This window comes from Centropristis striata, chromosome 19 (genome assembly GCF_030273125.1).
Source record: "Centropristis striata isolate RG_2023a ecotype Rhode Island chromosome 19, C.striata_1.0, whole genome shotgun sequence".
Lineage (NCBI taxonomy): Eukaryota > Metazoa > Chordata > Actinopteri > Perciformes > Serranidae > Centropristis > Centropristis striata.
Window position 1 is genome coordinate 16323338 of NC_081535.1, and position 17476 is coordinate 16340813.

Here is a 17476-nt window from a genome sequence, read left to right on the forward strand (position 1 = left end):
TATATTAGAACCATAACAAGATATATTGCTTTCCCATTCATATAACAATCATTAGTCATAATAATCATGACGTAGGGTTGCACAATCCTGGGAGTTTTCAAAGTTGGAAACTTTCTATGGGAATTAACAGGAATGTGTAAGAATTAACTGGAATAAACCCTTCATTTACAAAATTGAGGGATGGCCTTTAACAGGGATCTTAAGGCTACTTATATAGGCTACTCAAAACTGAAAAGTGAACTGAAACTGAAAAATATGCAGACACTCTGGTGGATTGACAAAAGTTAAAAACCCTTTATTTTACATGGGTTACATCTAAAAACACCAACGCGTGTCGGCTTATACACCCTGAGGAAGGCGCAAGCATAGGCAAACAAATACATTATGACGCCCTGTGATAGTCTGACGACCTGTCCAGGGTGTACCCCGCCTCTCGCTCAATGTCAGCTGGGATAGGATCCAGCCCAATACAAAATTTAAATCTTGACAAAAACTACCAGATTTCATGCAAGTACGTTTGAATATCTATGCATATAGTACACTGCTTATTTTAGGGCTGCTGAAGGCCATTTTACCTGGGTAAAATGATGAGTGGGGTCAGGGGGAATGAGACATATTTAACTTAATATACATGTTTGTGTTGTTCAATGAATATTTAATTGATAAATAAAATAATTAGAACTTGATAAAGTAATACATACAAATACATCAGTTTTAATTGTATTATTTTTAGGGCCGGGACTCAATTAAAAAAAAAAATCTAATTAATTAGAGGCTTTGTAATTAATTAATCAAAATTAATCGCATTTTAATCGCATATAAATATTTGACCTGAGAACAGTGAGAAGTAATTTTTTTCACATGGATTTTAAGTATACCATTGAATAATGACTGAATACATAAGATTAAGCAACAAAAATATTGTTTATTTTTGTTGAAGTCCAACAGACCAGTGCAATTTTTGCCATTAAGTGTAGCAATAGCATATTTAGAAATATAGTATATTTCAGAAATTCAGGTAGCCTATAGGTAGGTAGACCTTATAGCTAGCTGCTATATGTTTTGCATTGAGGTGATACTTGAGGCTCGATGTGCTGCGGTGATATGTGAATTCCTTGTTGCATAGCTTGCACACAACCATGCTCTTATCGACGCTTCCATCCGTTCATTTTTCGCGGTGCAAAAATAAGTGTGATTAAAATTTTTTGAACGCGTTCATTTTTGTGTGATTAATTAATCTTAATTAACACGTTAAAGTCCCTGCCCTAATTATTTTACATGGATGTCTGCTTATGACAAAAAATAATGTTAATATTTAAATTACGCCCAATTTCCAGTTAATTCCTATAAATTCCCATTCACTTGCATTAATCTCCATAATTCCCTTTTTTTTATGTATATATATTTCCATAATTCCCCAGCTTAATTTCCCATGGAAAGTTTCTGGAAATTTTCCACCCCTTTGCAACCCTAATCATGAGTAACACAAGCTACACAGGCCACCTACAATACCACAGTGCCTTTGATATAATAGGTAAAAGCATATGTACCGTTTTACTATGGCTCACAGAATCCCCTCTGTCATTAATTCAGTGGCACATGCAGCATTTGACTCCCGTACACGTGTCGGTTTTAGCCGTCTCCTGAGAGTTCATGTCAGGATTCAAAAGTGTGTCATTAAAAGCTATTCATCCTGACTGCTGTATTTCTATCTTTCCCCACTATCTTCGAGCACCAAGTGACATGAATGGGTTTTCATTAAATCCTCCAATCATGTCTATCCAGTTCTGAGTGGGCCATGATAGTCAAGTAAGTAAGCTCCTAAACTAAGATTATCAAGTAGTGCTCTTTTGTGTCTATCAGTGCATCTTTGGTGACTCTCCGGCTTCAGGTTATTATATTACCGAGCTCCCTTCACCTGATTAAGGTTTTATCTCCAGCCACAGCTGTTCAAAAGATTATACACTATTCTCTGACATTATTTGAGCCATGGGAGGCACGTCTCCCAGCTGCCAGGAAAAAAAAACACTACCACTGTGGATGTGTGTGGACTGGTAAAGCATGTGTGTATGCGTGTGACAATGCATTTCAATAAAGCCAGAATAATCAAGAATGAGATTTAAATGTATGACCAAATAAACATGTTTTCAAAGGAGCGACTTCACTGCACGTACAAAGCTTTGTTCTTATGCGTTTGTTGTCGGCCCTGTGAATTGAGGGTCTCTAAATCCCTGATTCCAGTGGTCAGCTCTGAATCTAAAGGGCTTAAAGGCTCCGAAGCTCTTTGTAATTATTTTAAAGGTTTTATCTTGCATGATTTGTGTTGACATCTTCAATTAAACGTAAGCCTCTGTGTTTACCGAGGAGAGAACGCACATTTGTTTACAATGCAGTGTTCCCCCTAAAAAGCCCTGTTACCTAAGCTACAGGATGAATTTGTGTTTGACCTTGTAAACAGTCACAAAGGTAGTTTTGTAAATGTTATCTTATGCAAACTGTACAGTCAGCTCTCAAGCAAAAGATATACCCGCTGTTTGAATGTCAAGCAGGATGTTTGTGAGATTTTTGTCGGGGGAAAAAAAACCTCGGCTCTCATGGAAACGATTTAGACACAGTCAAGCAAAAACATAATAAGAACTGGAAATGAATGTTGCAAGGGTCTCTCAGAATTCATACATATCCTATAGATGAATTGTGCTTTCTGATTGTCATTGTAAAAGGTGCAAATAACAGGTTACAGAGAGTGGTTTGTGAAGACAGGAACAATAACAAAGTACACTGAGAAGTAAATAGCAAAGACTTGGACCTGCCAGTATGGGGTAAGGATATTCCTAGTTGTGCCCTTAGGATTATTACATTGTACATGTATACAAATGACAGTGTGCCTGTGCATTAATATCTATTGTTCACTCATAACTTTTCTGCAAAGAAACATGTCCAAACCATGTGCACAAATCTTGCACAGATTAGTCCAATGCAGAGAAAGTAGTGTGACAGTTCAGGTGTCCTGCTTCGCCAGCATCCTAAATCTGCTGAGGCTGGGACAATTTTGGTAGGAAGCAGTGTACACTCTGACGGCTGTCAGCACAAAAGAGTGACTAAAACACTCCATTTTGCACCTTCCGAAGAGGTGAGTCTCAAGTTGCTCAAAGCAGCATCAGCTCATTATAAAAGGAGAGAGAGGTGATATCCAAGATGGAATTGAGTTTAGTCCCTGACTCTGTCCTGCCTCCGGGGTGTCTACACTCCCCGCAACTTTTTTTTTCTTTAGCAATCTTATGTGCTCTCCATTACAACTTCTGTGATATATTCTGGAGGAGTCATCAGAAAATGTTTGGATACGTACTGACCCATGTTACTCTGCACCCAGCAGACAACATCGCCCTGCTATCAGACAAACTGTCGCCTTTGAGGTCATCTGTAACTGTAGAAAAAACGAGCTCCAACGCTCTATATGAGCATCTACCCAATGCTGCAGAAGCTTGATGGTTTTAAAGCTCTGGTAAAAAAAAATCAAAGACACTGATTCCTCCCTCCCTCCCCCTCCCTCCTCTTCCTCTCTCCAGGTAGGAATAAGCCCTGTGAAGTAGTTATATCATATTCTTACCTATCTGGGACTGTTATGCAAATTTAAAGGGGGCAATAGTGTATGTGGATTTTTTTTTTTTTTTTTTAAAGTGAAGGCTTAAATGTAGAGGTGGTGCGGAATTCTCTCCTGGCTGGCAGCTTTGAAACCTTATCTGTCTGAAGCCTCCACACTTTCTGTCTAACCCAAGTGGCTTTGATAGATGGGGTAAAAAAATGCATGAGTCACATCTCGGGACGGACAAGTTTAAAAAAAATGTGCTTAAAAGTGCTGATTTTACCACCAGTGGTCAAATGCATTGCTTAGATTTAACAGAGGGAAAAAACCACGGTATTTCATTGTCATTTAACATGGTGGCTTGCTGAATCTTTTACATCATGGCACAAAATCTCAATCAATAGAGTTACTTGATAGTGATTGGTGTCTGTGACAGCTGGGATGTGATGTGACGCCACCATCGCTGAGACCTCTAGGTGGCAGCAGAGGTCTACTCAGATCCTCTTAGTCGTACCTCTGTTGATGGAACCTCTGCTGCACCATGCTGGGAAAAGTCACAGTGAAAAGGCTCCGTGACCACAGAGAGCAGCAACAGTAGTGCATAGACAAAGGGATGAAAGGGGGAAAGAAAAAAAAGGTACAAAGGCCTTTGATTTAAGCTGATATACAGTGGGCTAAAGCGTCTCTTTCTTTCAGCCTCTTTTCCCAGTCTTTTTCCCTCGCTCCTCTCTTGTGCCCTCTTTTATTGTTCCCACCTAGTCACCATGCAATGTTTTAGAAAGTCATCCCGTTTTAATGCCCTTATCAAAAGGGTGCGCATTGAAATCGTGCACTTTTGCTGAGGCCATGTGGGGATACACTCCGGTGCAGTGTTCTGGGTGTTCTGAAGGTGTGGCCATCCTATCAGTATCACTTTTTAAAAATAGACGGTTGGCTTCCTGCTGGGCAGAAACCATTAAACAAATGACTTTTTAGCCCCCAGCTGACTTTGAAAAACATTTTGGGTTACAGTGTATACTATTAGTGCAAAGAACACAGTCACTTTGTTTTATCTTTCGCCGCTTCTCTCCTCTAGGCTGTGCTTGTTTCTGGGTTACCATTTGCATTAGGTTGTTTAAGCCGTGTGCTTCTGTGTGTGATTGTCTTTTGTCATTTTTTTGCCGTGAGAACTTTTATGAGGATAAGGTTTTACGGGGTCGTGCATATTTTACGTTCTGAATCGCTGTTTCTTTTGGATCAGTGTGTTAGAAAGTGCTTTAGAAATGTAAATAGATGTCTGTATAGGTTTTTACATTCTTGATCAACAGTCAAAATGACACCAGTGTGGGAGAAGTTGCAGTTTGATCTGTCTGTCTGCATCTAAGCTATTACCGTATATTCATATTGAATACTTGCAGCTTGCTAAATTAAAATATCAAAGATAACTAAAGTTAAAAAGTCCACTGTTATAATTGACATGTAGAAAATAAGTTACAGGATTTTTTTTTCCATTAGTGGATTGGTGGATTGCATATCAAGTGCTCTACCTTCCCGAAATACTTGTAGGGAGGGCGCCCTCACTTATGTAGAGAGGGAGAGAAAACATAATATGAACACATTTCCTTCTCATACATAATGCCTCCTTGCTTGTCAAGCCAAATTTGTGACTTGTTTCATCTTGAAAATATCACTGAATCCAAGTAATCAGGAGACTGACAGAATAAACACAACCAAATTTATTTATATAAGCGCTATGTATTTCAAAGACTTTTCATGGCAGCAAACATTTTCTTTTTCTTTTTTTTTTATTTGCCGTCAAGAAGTTTTGTATTAGTGAAAGGCAGCATCAGCACAAACAAAACGCTGAAGCCTGAACGGGGAAATAAATGGCACTAGATGTAATTGGGAGACAGAACAGACCTTATTGCTCCCATCTTAGCTCATATGGCACTTTGCAATGGAGGGAAAGAAAATGTATTAATTAGTAACAGCTCCAGACATTTGATATTCTCTTATTTTTTTTTTTAAACTGATGAAATATGTTAACATTTCTTGGAGCTGAGGTTTTGTGTAACTGGTCTGTATACTCGCTGCGTTTTGTTCAAATAAAACAGGAGACCTAGGATTTCCAAACACGGCTCTTAACACTCTTTACTTTAGTGCAGGGGTCGGCAACCTTTACTACAGCCTACTAAGTCTAAATTAGCCTACCAATATTACTAATGAGCATTTATTAATATGATTTTGTCAGAATGCAGCGAGGACTCGAGTGCAAATGAGAGGCTGGACACCAAAGAAATATTTAGAATGGAATGCGAAACACAAAACAAGAGGTAAAGTTGGCAACAGTTAGAGGTGTAGGCACCAGGCCGTAGACTTTCATAAGGGTATGATGCACATTTTAGCTGTTGAAACATTTTTTTATTTTTTAATGCCGTATATAAGCGACACATTTTAACAATTGTAGAATACAAATTGCTTTGGGCCTACACCAATGATGAATGAAAATTAAACTGTAAGGAATTAATTAATTTCAATAATTAAATTGTTTAATTTCATGTAATTTCTTTGTCACAGCCACAGGGAGCCACTGCAGATGGCCTGACGAGCCACATGTGGCTCCAGAGCCGCGGGTTGCCTACCCCTGCTTTAGTGGAACAACAAAAAACGCCATACAAAAAGATGAGTGGTGTGCACCAAGCTCTTCGGTCAAAGCAAAAGACAGATTTTATACGTGTTAACACATTATTTCAACCTATATAAAAAAACAATAATCCAAAAAGACAATAAAACACCAATAAATTAAAAATAAACAAGACAAAGACATCAAATAACTACCAAACTAATCAAATTTGTTTTCAATATGGGTATATAAATGAACTCATATTTATATATATTAACTAAACACCTCAAAACAGTTTTAGCACAAATATTAATACACAAACTTAACAATATAATCTCCATACCTGTCGTGGAACAACTAAAAACGGCATACAGAATGATGAGTGGTGTGCACAGTGTTCTCCAAGCTCTGACGGAGGCAAAATGGTTGCCGTTAGTAACGGAGCTAAGCCATGCTAGCACATTCAGCGCCAAATATTTACCCCCCAAAATTTGACACAAACTGTACAAACTGTGGCAAAACTAACAGGCAACATCTGTGACATCATCATTAACTATATATGTCATGCTTTGACCGGCAGTCCAGATATTTTCATACAGTCTATGGTCAAGACGGACACGTGTGCAGACACCGCACACATACACACACAAGACTGAAACAAAACGCACATGCAGGCAGGAGATTAAAACAAAATATAATGGACGAAAAAAGTTTTTGTGGAATTCACATGTCTGAACCTGCTACATATGCACAATCCTGCTTATTACTATCAATCCTTTTCTGTTTCCGAGAAGCTTTAATTACATTTCAGCTTTACGTTTTCATGCTGGTAAACAGAGAAAATTAGAAAGATACCCATAAGACTACAGGAGAAATGATCTAATGAGTTATTTCTCGGAGCATTCTGAGCCTACATGGTCAGGCAACAATAACTCCTCTCTCTAACTTCATCAGAAATGTAATTCTCTTACTGTGGAGGACATGCTGAGCGTCTCTGTTCTTGTGCCAGCAGCATTACGTGCAAGACCAGGTGATAATTCACGCTTCATAGGCTCTACAGCTTTTCCATTATGCTATGGGTTCAAAAAGTTCAGGGTGGCATATTGCAGTGCAAATTGCAGGCAAAAGCATGACAGAAGTGAGTGGAATCAATTACAGCGAGTATGACACACATCAAAAGAATGAAGGAAGTAAGCTACCTTGATAAAAAAAGAAGTCATGTGTCAGATGACAACTCACATTCTTCGAAGACAAGCTGCGGGACATTTGTAAGTTATTTCTCGCTCGTTCTTCACAGTTAATCTTTCTAAGAGGAGATATGTTGGTACAGTAGTCATAAGGTAATAGGAATTGGAAGGCAAGTTAATTAAGTGTAACGTACAGCAGTGGGGGAGGCTGTTAGTGAGACAAACTCTTTGGAATATAAGAATCCCTTGTGGTTCCCATGTCTTGTTTCATGGACAGATAACATGATAGGGAGGGACTTCTAGGAACTTACTGGTCTGACACCACACTGTACATCTTGGTAATTTATATCCAGTTCAGTTGAAAAATTTATTTCTATTGTAACTGTTCATGTACATGTATAACAAGCTATAAAGTGTGGACTTGCATGCTCTGAAGAGATTGCAAAGTCTGACACGCAAGCCCCAAAGAGTCCTTATATCCTAAATGCTAAAACACTGCCATCTATACTAATTAGCATAATTAATTTAGCATAATATGTGCAATGTACAAGTAGAGTCGGATTTGAGACATGTTAGATATGAGGTAAAATAAACCACTATAAGTAATGTAATAATATTATTTTACCACAGCTGTAATTTAACCCTTTATCTACATTTTGACAAAATGATGACAATGTAACAATTCTGAAGTACTTTTTGAGTTACATATTAGAATATTCCCATTTTTTGTTACTTAACACATCTAATCGGCTACATTCTAAAGGGCACTTATTGTATTTTTCACCGTGCTACCTTTATTTTCCTTTTGGAGCTGACTCGCTTTTGGAGCTAGCCCCCAGTGGCTATTCAAGGAACTGCAGTTTTTTGTTTTCACGTTTCAGCTCTGGTGGTGATCGCTTTGCTTCAACATTAGGGATGCTTATACATTCATGTATCAAAAATTTGAATCCAATGATATAATATATATTATTCTGAAATGGAAGATTCTGCATAATGAGTCGTTTTGATGCTTATACGTCCTGTATGTACGTTTAGTTAAGTAAAGTTTTATTTGCAGGACTTTTTGCAGAAAATTTTTAAAAATCATTATGGGGACGTATAAAACGAGCCTGTCCTCCTGTCCAAACGTCAATATAGGTTGTGTTTGCAGGCAGCGAAAAATGAGCTAAATTTACGAATTTCACCATCCGCTGTAATGCACCTTGCTGACGTAATAGTAATTGACAGATCATTGACGGATTCCCACCATTGGTGGTTTGGGTGGTGGATTGGTCCAACAAGCAACAGACTTCCACCCAGGAGAGCAGGGAGAAAAACTACATCTATTATCACTATGGCAATTAGTAGGCAGAGTGCAGGTGTACAAAAGAATCAGAACAGAAATCCTAATTTTTACTGAAATCACTGTAACTTAAATTATTACTGATGATGTTCACACACTGAAAACAATAAAAATAGCCTATGTTTAAGATTAAAAAAAAGAATCAGATGTGATGTGATGCTCCGAGGCGGGGAAGCATTCATCTACATAAGATATTCCTTCATTTAGTGTTTTGATGTTGGTGTTGGTGGAGAGTGCTATCTAGCATCTGGTGACGGCAAAGGTCATGATTAATTGATTCATACTCATTAAACCATTCACTAACCCTTCATGGCCTGTATGGAAGCATCTGCATTCATTATAGTTTTCCTTGAATCTGACTGCATTTGACTCACTGATTCTCTTCCCGTGCTTAGGACCACACTGATTTCTTCCTCTCTCTTTTTCTTTTTAAGGTAAGCCTCTCAGGCTCACTTAAGCTTAAAAATTAATGTTTCACATTTTACACTGTGTCAACATTTCCATGAAGAGGGCTTTATTAAGGCATAGAGAGGAATATTAGCTTAAAGATGTTGATGTTAACTTATCAAATTGTAGGTTACAGACTAAATTGATTCTTATAGCATGGCAATGGCTACATCTTTTGTTATCTACATTTATACTGCATTACTTTTAGACTGGTTTCAGTAAGCTTGGATGTATCTGAAAACAAGGCTTCTACCTGATTGTTATGATATTGTTATTTTGCTGTGAGAGCTGTCCAGGTGGCTGAGGTGAAGAGAGAGCATTTCTTCTACCCAGACACATAGTTCTTCAGTAAAAAAAAAAAAAATCAGAACTCCTAGAGGAGACAATAAACTACTCCCCTGCTGTGAGAACAGTAACTTTACCAAACAAAACCCATTTTCTGACAACTTCTCGTCAACAAGAGCACAAGCACTTTTGCTGGATTCTAACCAACAGATGTACAATCACTTTTTCGGTGGAATCTTGCCAGCAGCCGCCTGTTGTTGGATATAACTTTTCTTTTCTGTTTCAAGAAAATCAGCCACACATTCTCCATTCCTTGAAGAAACCTTTCAAGGAAGAGTTTCAGCTCTCTTTATTTCTCAGGCACAAAATTGATGCTGTTATATATTTTTCCCTGGATGATGATGCTGCTTTGCCCTCTGTAGACAATCCAAGGTGAACTCAGAAGTGGACATGGTGTTTTTTAACAGCTGAAAAGGACTACTGGTATATCAAAAGAGTCAATCTACCACAGCCTCCTATAAAAGCCTGTGACTCATACATTGTAAAACTTAAATGTAATTTTACAGTGAAATCTGAACACTATTTTACTGTATTGGTGTCATACAGTGTCTACTGTATATTGCAATGCAATCTGGGAGAAAACAAATGTGATTACAGCACTTTAAGAGGATGCCATTATTTAAAGGAATTTACTGTAAATTTACACTGAAATGTTTTACAGTCTAGTTGCCGTTACTGTTGGTGTGTGAGTGTGAGTACAGCCTGCACAGCTGCTAAATAGGACCACGTAGTGTCACCCACAATGTGATGAAGGGGTGGGAAGGGTGCAGAACATTAATCACAGATTAGGGATTATTTGGGAGCACATTTTACTGACTTGATCTTACTGGATCGCTCTCAGCTCTGGTGGCTGCCATTGGCTCAGCATATCAGAGCTCCAGCCCGGCACAAACCCATTACCAACATTGGGAGTTTCATGCTTCAAAACCACTTGTCATAATAGAAGCTAATATAAAGATAAACTCCAGTCTTGAAAATACATCTGCTGCTGCGTGGTGGTTAGAACAATGGCATTATTGTCTGTGTTACAGGAGAGTGGAACATCTTGGTGTGACAGGACTGACAAATGCAGGATTAATGGGCCCTTTTTTTAAGAGGTTCAAACCACCAAGATGCCCCAGTACCACTTGACTTTTTGATGTGCATATACTTTGCATAAACTCTGATACAAACTTTCCCCTCTCTCAAGATATATGATGATCGTTGGCGGTTTCACCTCTGTCTAATGTGCAAATGATCAGTTCACCTTACTGCTTAATGATGCGATTGAATAATAGATGTAATGTGTAAACAAATATCAAAGCAAGTACAATAGCTGGATAAAGATAATGAGGACTGCGGAGAAGGAAGAATAATGTGCACTGTGTTCCAAATCGCATGGCTTTTCTTTTGACTTTTAGTATGCAGTATGCATACGGCTGGGACATGACTTCAACATTGTGCCTTGAACTTTGAACCCTCTGCTCATATATGCTGCACAGTGGATTGTGGGTAAGAATCATAGACTGTACAGAAATAATGGATGTATTCACTATGGTGTCATCTATTGGTTTGTGGACTTTAAAGCCTTGAGACTGGCATTTTGGCCACCATCCTTGTTTTTGTTTTGTTTTTTGCAGCCAGTACACAGCAGATCATAAGCCAGAATGATGCTATGTTATCAGCTAGTGATTTTATTAGCTAGCTAACTTGGTTAACGGAGTCTGTTATTCAATATGAACAGCTGACTCTTTAGTCCTTCAGTCCAACAAAACACTAATAAGAAAATTTAAATATTACAATTAACTTTTATGAACTGAAAAGACACTTTGACAGGTCAAAGTTTTAAGACAAAAACACACTATGTGTACTCTAAATAGGAAAATAATTTATAAAATGAATATCGTGCATACATGCTGAATTGAAGAAGACCTGAAATTAGTGATTGAGATGACTAACTTATAAACAAATTGTTTAATGAGGTAATAAATCAAGTGAGAAGTAAATTAATTTTCCTATTGACTTTCATATAATCAACCTTCTTTTTGCAACCAGAGGAGTTGCCCCCTGCTGGTTATTAGAAAAGATACAGGCCCTTCACCATTGACTCTAATTTACAGGCCAGGGGATTGCTCCTTCGACAGAATAGCCAGAGGAGCATACTGGTATGCAGCCATATGCAGTTTGGTATCCTAGTTTTTTTGGAATTCTACATTTGGCATACTATGCATCAGGACAGACTAAATAATGTGGTAGTATTGGAAGCATCCATTGTTTTTGCAACTTAAAGTTGGAATGTGATCTGGTATGCACTCTACCAGTGAATCACCGGGATGCCCAGAACATAATCCAATGTGTGTTTATTTTAACAACTTTTTCTTCATTATACACTAATGACACTTAAGTAAGAATATTTTAATCAATAAATGCAAAAAGACCATCTAAAATCCTACATACTGCCCCTTTAAATTAATTTTATTACTGAAAAAGTTGATGGCACAAAATTGGATAGTTTGGCTTTTTTATATACTGCTCCAGTAAAATGTCATATGACAACAGAAAGGAGCAGGGGTACTGAATCATTTCACATAAAGAAAATAACTGGTCAACATGACAGCTGACTTTGTCTTTGTGACTCTCTACTATCACGTTGACACACACAGATCCATCAGTCCAGGAAAGAAGCATCAGTGTCCGGCATGTGGGCAAAGAATACAGATGGACAGGGAGAGGAGAGAGCTGTTTTTGTCTCGTTGCATGCCTGGATGTGTCTGACTGACATTTATGAAGTAACATCCACACCTGCTGGTCTGCTCTGTTCACTACATTCCTCCACTCAGTGAATAAGTCACATTTTGTTTTGAACAATAAGGTGGATTTCTTAGAAGAGCATAGCAACTTGCTTCGGAAAGGGTTGCACTCTCAAAAGTGTAGGAGGTGAAAGGGTCACAGAATCTGTGCGGAAGAAGAATAATGAGACAAGCTGAAGTACAGTAAGACAGGAAAAAAACATGTTTATTTGTGCTTGCAAGCACAGCGAATGTTTGCATGGGCTTGTGTATGTAATATGTTGATGCACAGAGATCAGGGTTAAAAATATGAGATAATTGTGCCTTCTGAGAATTCGATGCAAAAAACAGATACATGTTTTGTTTTTTTAAATCAGATTTTTTTTTTCACTTTTGTGTCAGTTATACATTCATGGAAAAAAGAAAACTTAGTAAGAGAAGTAAGAGAGATAATACAACTGATTCTGGTGATCCTTGGTTATAGAGTCAGTAAAGTGCTCTGTGTCATTCTGAAGAGTCAGCTTTTTCAAAACCAACATGGCTCAGTTCAGTGCATGGCAGGCTCTCGCTCTATTTTGCTGCCTTTTTATGCACTTTGGCACCTGTACATGTCAAAGTAATGTCTTCATCATTAAAAAATTAAAATGTGTGCTTCTCAGATTGATTATTAATTATGATGGTAAAAATATTGGTATTTGTTAGTAATTAGTATTGAGTAAAACTTAATATTTCTAGTGACAGGATCTGGAATAATAGAATGCCCTATTAAGGGTTAAAGTGGTGAATCTGGGAGAAAAAGTTGCTTTTTTCCCACTTTTTTCTAGTAATTCTGCGACTTTTTTCGCGCAGATTTGCCACTCTAAATCTCTTAAATCTGTGACTTTTTTTCTTGTAGATTTGCCACTTTAATCTAGTAAATTTACTTTAATACCTTTAATAGAGTATGATTTTGAATGCAGGACTTGTTTCTTTTAGTGGCTCCTAGCTAAAGAACCCTCTTCTTCACCAACCAGAGCATGCAGATGAGGCAGCAGCAGTGGCGCTCTCATGTCCTCCTCCTCTGCTACGACAGCAACAGGAGGTAACTCTTCATCCACCTCCTGCAGTCCCACCTGCACCTCATCCTTTTTCTTTTTAAGATGCTTCCTATATTCATAGCCTTCATGTCTTGCTTTGGTGAATTAGCAAGCTATCGACCAGAATCCAACAATGACAAGCCCTGTGTGGAGTGTCTCTCTCTCTCTGTATATCTCAGATCTGAGGATATTCATAAAACATTAGAGGCTGATGTAACTGTCACACACAGCATCTACAACCATAAAATATCAACCAATAAATAAATGAAACAATACTATTACAGACAACATTAAAAATGAGAATTAAAAAATAACACCAAAAGTTACATTTATCAAACCACCATTTATGTACTGCTGAGCAAACAGTTGCGCATTATTGCTTGGCTCTCTTTGGCTTCTTGCTGACTGCATCACTTATAGCGATATGCTTATTTACTGGAAGGTAGGCTGCATAACTCAAAGTATGAACACATTTGTTGTGGGTGGATTGCAAGGTTCCAACCTTTGCCTCCAAGTCAAAAGTTAATTGAGTATTTGATGCCTGTAGTGTGTTGATAAAATTAAGTTTGCACATGAAATTTACTATTCAGCATGATCTATAACACACATATGAGGGGACTATAGTGCTACTACTGCAGGGGATTTGACCAGCAGCCCTCGATCACACGTTCATATTACTGTAGGCCACTACTGCTCTACTGAATAGTTAAAAGAGATGACTTTGATTCGGCTGTTGTGACAATATTGCTTCTCTAGCATGACCTTGTATGTTTCGCCAGTTTGCATCTTTCTGTATAGCAACACACATTCTACAAATTTTACTTACTGAATGAAATAAATTATGACTCTGTATTTAAAATATTTTATAGTAAAAATGTCCTGGATGTTTTAGAAAACAGTGGGCTAGGTTCCAAATTACCCACTGGGCATGGGGCGACAAAACAAGCTGTGCTCTAGAGAGAGCTTGTAATAGATTGCAGTGATTCCCCTTGGACATGCTGTCGAGCAGGTGGCGCCTTAGCTGGTGCAACACACGGCAATGAATTTACCATTTCCTGCCCTACCATCTGACTATAAATCATACAGTCTGAAAACACATTTTTAATAACCAGAGAGGCAATTAAATAAATTCAGATGAGGATCAGAGATAACTCTCTTTGCGGGTTATTTTTCTCATTAACCTGACACACACGTGAATGTGTGAATGCACGTGTGTGTGTGAACAAGCCAAGATACATACTTGGATTTTTTTTCTAGAGTCTACCATTTTAGCAGTATATTCAATAATGTGATTTAATAGATATAACAGACTGATTTAATTATGCAGCATTCCACTGGGGTATATACGGTGTTTTGTATTACGGCACAAAGCGATGGGTTTCTGCTGATTCACACTGACCACTGGGGGCAGTCGTGCACCATTTAAGTTAGCAATAGGCTGAATAAAGAAGAAGAAACAATGTAAAGTGATTTGAATAATGTAGCTAACAATGAGAGACTGTATAAAGTGGATAATAAACCTTCTGGGACTAAAAAGTAAAGCCATTGGACAAGTGCATTAAGCCTGCATTCTCTCTAATGGCCAGCAGGGGGCGACTCATCTGGTTACAAAAAGAAGTCAGATAATCAATATCAATGAAATCTCCTCTATGCACCTTTAACACACATACTATTTTCAATTGACTTTTGCTTGCTTTTATCTTCTTTACTTCACATCAAATGCAATACATCCATATAAAAATGTATATATTTGTTCTTTTTAAGCTTACATTTCTGAAATACAAACCATCAATAAAAAACATCACAATGACTGTCTTAAAGGATTTACCCCCTCATCTGTAATATTATGAATGCCTGCACAACATAATCACAGTCCTTATTAACAGGTTTGATAAACTCATGTAGCAGATGCTGTAGGTTAAGCTACTTTGTCATATCAGTAAGAAAAAAACAACATCCCTAAAAGCCCACCATACAAAAAGCCTCCTCCCCACAGTCCAGCTGATAAAATCACTTATTTCTGCCCTGCTGAAACCGCCTACAGCATGAGCCACCTGTTCATGACTGGATGTTTTCCTCTTTCTGTAAAGTCACACCCTCACAGGTGGTTAATCCCCGCGGACCTCAGACGGTCACCTGTACTGGTCATATTTCCCAGCTTCTCTAAAAGTGATTCATGAATGCCATTAGCGGTGGAAGCTAACGCTGAAGGAAGCACAGTGAATAGTGCTTACTTGCTGAGAGTTGAGGACAAAAACTGGTAATTTCCTTCAATAATTTTGGAAACCTTGAAACAAACGATTCCACTTAAAAGGAAGTTGTTGGTTAGCAGATTAATGCAGGAAGACCATATTTACTTAAGTCTGTTTGAGGAAGATTTTAATCTTGACTAATTGAAGTGAAAGCCTGAAAATCACAAAAACAAACAGATGTGCCTTCTGCTTTCGGTAAATATGATATCTGTTGGTACTAATAAATAAACACAGTTAAAATCTGGTGTTTTTCACAACCACCGATGCCAATCTCAAAGGTATTTGATGATGCTTTCAATAACCTTTTTGTATCAAAACTGTACTTAATATACTATTTGTTCTGTGTTTGTAGATTTTTTCTTCTATCAGGGGACATCACTGCACAAACAGTGGTGTTTCAGTCCAGGGATGTACTTCGCTTCGTCTTGGATGGCATCCACCGTAATTAGTTCCTCAGCAGAGCCGGTGCATCCTCGGGCTTAATGGGCAACAATCAATGCCAACACAAACAGTGTGTCTCTACTTGTGTGTTCCCACAACTGTCTGTTAGATAAGATTATCGAATCCTTGCAAACTTTGTATTTTGTCTTGCTGCTGCTCTGGATATACTTAAAAATATTAAACAGTTCACAGGTTTGTTCTACTGTAACCACACACACAGTTATTCAGTGACACACACACACACACACACGGATACGGAGGATATGCAAACGCTATTGCTATCTCTGTCTCTCAACCTGCTGTCAGGGGTTAGACATATAATTGTGTTTATGGCAAAGCACAGCTCCACAGATATATTCCACCTACACATACTTTGAAAATCTCATTTATTTTCTACGGCCATCTGCAAGTACTCCACAATGAACCTTGTGAACCATCTGAATCACTCTGTGTTTGCAGGCTGCAGCACATAACTTTTCCTCTGAAATGCATAAGTCTTTCAAATTGAAAATGTTTTTAGTTCCAAGCACCTTCTCACTGTTCAGATGTTCAATGCTGGAATACACACATTCCTGCGGGGTGAATTAAAGGACAAGGACTGTTATTATGGGCCAAGTTCTTGGTGGTATTATTATTTTTGTAACAGGAATTCAATTGAAAAGTTGTAGTTATTATTTGTGACTGTTAAAGGGATAGTTCAAACTAAATGTCATGTATTGAAAGTGCTTCCATAACCACTATTAAAGAAGTAAGTGCAGTGTTTCCCCAAGATTCTACAGCACCGCTGCTGCTGATTTACGTGCGCCGCTGCTGAAATTTCACATGATCATTTATATCAATGTGGCACTTATGATTTCCACTCGCACTGTGTGAGCACAACAACAACACAACGTTATTTTCGACTTGTTTTGAGTCATCAATGAGAGCATCAAATCCTGTCGGACCCTCTTAGGACATCAATGTAAAGCTAACGTTAAAGCTTATACACGGTCTATATAGCGAGTGGCGCAGGTAACGTAACGTAAACATAACAGTGTAGCTCCTTAAGGCAGTTAGCGGCAGTGTTGCCAACTTAGCGACTTTGTGGCTAGATTTAACGACTTTTCAGACCCCCCTAGCAACTATTTTTTCAAAAAAGCGACTAGCGACAAAGCTAGCAACTTTTTCTGGTGTTACTGAAGACTTTCGGAAACTCGTTCTTACTCCTCTTAATGAGCCACCGCCCCCCGCGACTAGTTAAGGAGTAAGAACGAGTCAAAGCAGCACAGTCCTTCCGCAGGAGTGTCTCCCAGCTGCAGTCACAGAGCCGGAGGGGATGTAAAAATAACCCCTTAGCGTCTAGTCTGCACGTCACGCATGCGCCAAGTCGCCACTGGCTGGTTTACAGTCAGTGTCTCTTTCCGGTCACTTTAGTCGGTCCTGAGGCCGGATCA